General features: G+C 41.4%; 1 non-coding gene across 1 annotated transcript; it reads left to right on the top strand.

The window, feature by feature from the left end:
• The first annotated feature begins 290 nt into the window (after positions 1–290).
• On the top strand, positions 291–363 carry TRNAC-ACA. The gene has a single exon. It is a non-coding gene; the product is annotated as a tRNA-Cys (tRNA).
• The last annotated feature ends 2,443 nt before the right edge of the window (positions 364–2,806 follow it).

Consider the following 2,806-nt stretch of genomic DNA (forward strand, 5'->3'; position numbering starts at 1 on the left):
ATCAATTCTTTGGTGCTCAGCTTTCTTCATAGAAAACATTTTGTCTTTATCAAACATTTGCCTGGTATTTTTGATAATTGGTGTGTTATTATGATGGCTTCATTTTAGTGATTTGCTTTAGGTTTGATCTATAATCTTAAACTACAATTTTATATTTATAATTGAGCTTTTAGTCTTGAAATGTCCATTGCCTATTCAAGGTGCTCATGTTGTTGGAATTCTCTTTGGGAAGTCACACGTGACGGGAAGAAAGTGGATGGGAAGAAGAAAGTGGCATAAATTTGCTAGCTTCCCTGGTGGCTCAGATGGTAAAGCATCTGCCTACAATGCAGGAGACCCAGGTTCAATCCCTGTGTCAGGAAGATCTCCTGGAGAAGGCAATGGCAACCCACTCCAGTATTCTTGCCTGGAAAATCCCATGGACAGAGGAGTCTGGTAGGCTATAGTCCATGGGGTTGCAAAGAGTCGGACATGACTGAGTGACTTCACTCACTCCTTAATAAGATAGTGAGTTGGATTAGATTGCTAGATTTAGTTTGCTTAATTGGGGATTTACAGCCTTTGGGGGCTGATGTCTGTGTAAGAGGCATATGAAAAATAATGTGTGTAGGTACAGTTTTCTGGGGGTAAAGATCTCTTTGCTTTTGTTGTTCAGTTGCTAAGTCAAGTCTGACTCTTTGTGACCTCATAGACTGCAACACACCATGCTCCTCTGTCCTTCACTATCTCCTGAAGTTTGCTCAAATACCATTCAATGCATTCTCAGATGAATCCATGAAGGGTTAAGAGCTTCCTGTCTCAAGGATCTTCAGTGTTCCTTTTAACTCTACAGTCCCACAGCTACAAGACATTAGAATTTGGGTGAAATCACTTGGGAACAGGGTTTCTGGGAAAACAGAACTGAAGCCATTTCCTGGTGAGATAGAAAACTGCTGTTTTTGACAGTTCCTTCTGGCAATAGTAAGAACAGGAAAAAAAAAAAATAGAGTACAAAGTTTCAGCTGACAGATGACCCAGTTTGTGCCTCTTTTTCAGTGAGATAAATACTACATACTCAGTTCTTTGGAAAATTTGTATTATTGTGAGGGTCGTTATTCAAGTTAGACCTGTTGTATATATTATATGGGCTTCCTACGTGGCACTAGTGGTAAAGAACCCATGCCAATGCAGGAGACATAAGAGACTCAGCTCAATCCCTGAGTCAGGAGGATCCCCTGGAGAAGGAAATGTCAACCATCTCCAGTATTCTTGCCTGGGAAATCCCATGGACAGAGGAGCCTGGCGGAATACAGCAGAGTTGGACACAACTGAAGCAACTTAGCGCACACACACATATCTATGTTATATATATATAATGATTGCATTAATATTTAGGGTGTCATTCTTGAGTTTGCCAACAAGATATAAGTGTGTACATTTTTGACTTGAGTCTTACCTCTAATCACTCTATATTAATCAGGTAAATTCCTCTTGATAGGCTGTGCTGTGACCAAATCCTTTCCTTGTGGAAGGATCTGGGAAGAGAGATCGGGCAGATCAGAGTTGGGTTCTGGACTTGGGAAAATTGCAGGGAATCTGACACTCAATAAGTTGGGGGCTGGAATAGTAGATAAGACTCTTTGAAGGAGATGCCAGAGAACTACAGGCACTGGTGACTCCAACCGTTTCCTGCTTTTCTTCTTAAACGTTTCTGAAGAGTTCTTTGAATTGAGATTTTTAAAAAGCAACAAGAAATAGAGAACTCACTCAAGATATTTATCATCTATAATTATTAAACTGCACATACATATTTAAAGAAAACATCTATTTCTGCTTTATTGACTATGCCAAAGCCTTTGACTGTGTGGATCACAATAAACTGTGGAAAATTCTGAAAGAGATGGGAATACCAGACCACCTGACCTGCCTCTTGAGAAATCTATATGCGGGCCAGGAAGCAACAGTTAGAACTGGACATAGAACAGACTGATTCCAAATAGGAAAAGGAGTCCATCAAGGCTGTATATTGTCACCCTGCTTATTTAACTTCTATGCAGAGTACATCATGAGAAATGCTGGGCTGGAAGAAGCACAAGCTCGAATCAAGATTGCCAGGAGAAATATCAATAACCTCAGATATGCAGATGATACCACCCTTATGGCAGAAAGTGAAGAAGAACTAAAGAGCCTCTTGATGAAAGTGAAAGAGGAGAGTGAAAAAGTTGGCTTAAAGCTCAATATTCAGAAAACTAAGATCATGGCATCTGGTCCCATCACTTCATGGCAAATAGATGGGAAACAGTGGAAACAGTGTCAGACTTTATTTTTTGGGCTCCAAAATCACTGCAGATGGCGACTGTAGCCATGAGATTTTTTAAAGACGCTTACTCCTTGGAAGGAAAGCTATGACCAACCTAGATAGCATATTCAAAAGCAGAGACATTATTTTGCCAACAAAGGTCCATCTAGTCAAGGCTATGGTTTTTCCAGTGGTCATGTATGGATGTGAGAGTTGGACTGTGAAGAAAGCTGAGTGCTGAAGAATTGATGCTTTTGAACTGTGGTGTTGGAGAAGACTCTTAAGAGTCCCTTGGACTGTAAGGAGATCGGTCCTGGGTGTTCTTTGGAAGGAATGATGCTAAAGCTGAAACTCCAGTACTTTGGCCACCTTATGCAGAGTTGACTCATTGGAAAAGACTCTGATGCTGGGAGGGATTGGGGGCAGGAGGAGAAGGGGACAACAGAGGATGAGATGGCTGGATGGCATCACCGACTCGATGGACGTGAGTTTGGGTGAACTCTGGGAGTTGGTGATAGACAGGCCTGG

The sequence above is a fragment of the Oryx dammah genome, unplaced genomic scaffold (assembly GCF_014754425.2).
Source record: "Oryx dammah isolate SB20612 unplaced genomic scaffold, SCBI_Odam_1.1 HiC_scaffold_25, whole genome shotgun sequence".
NCBI classification, from domain to species: Eukaryota; Metazoa; Chordata; class Mammalia; order Artiodactyla; family Bovidae; genus Oryx; species Oryx dammah.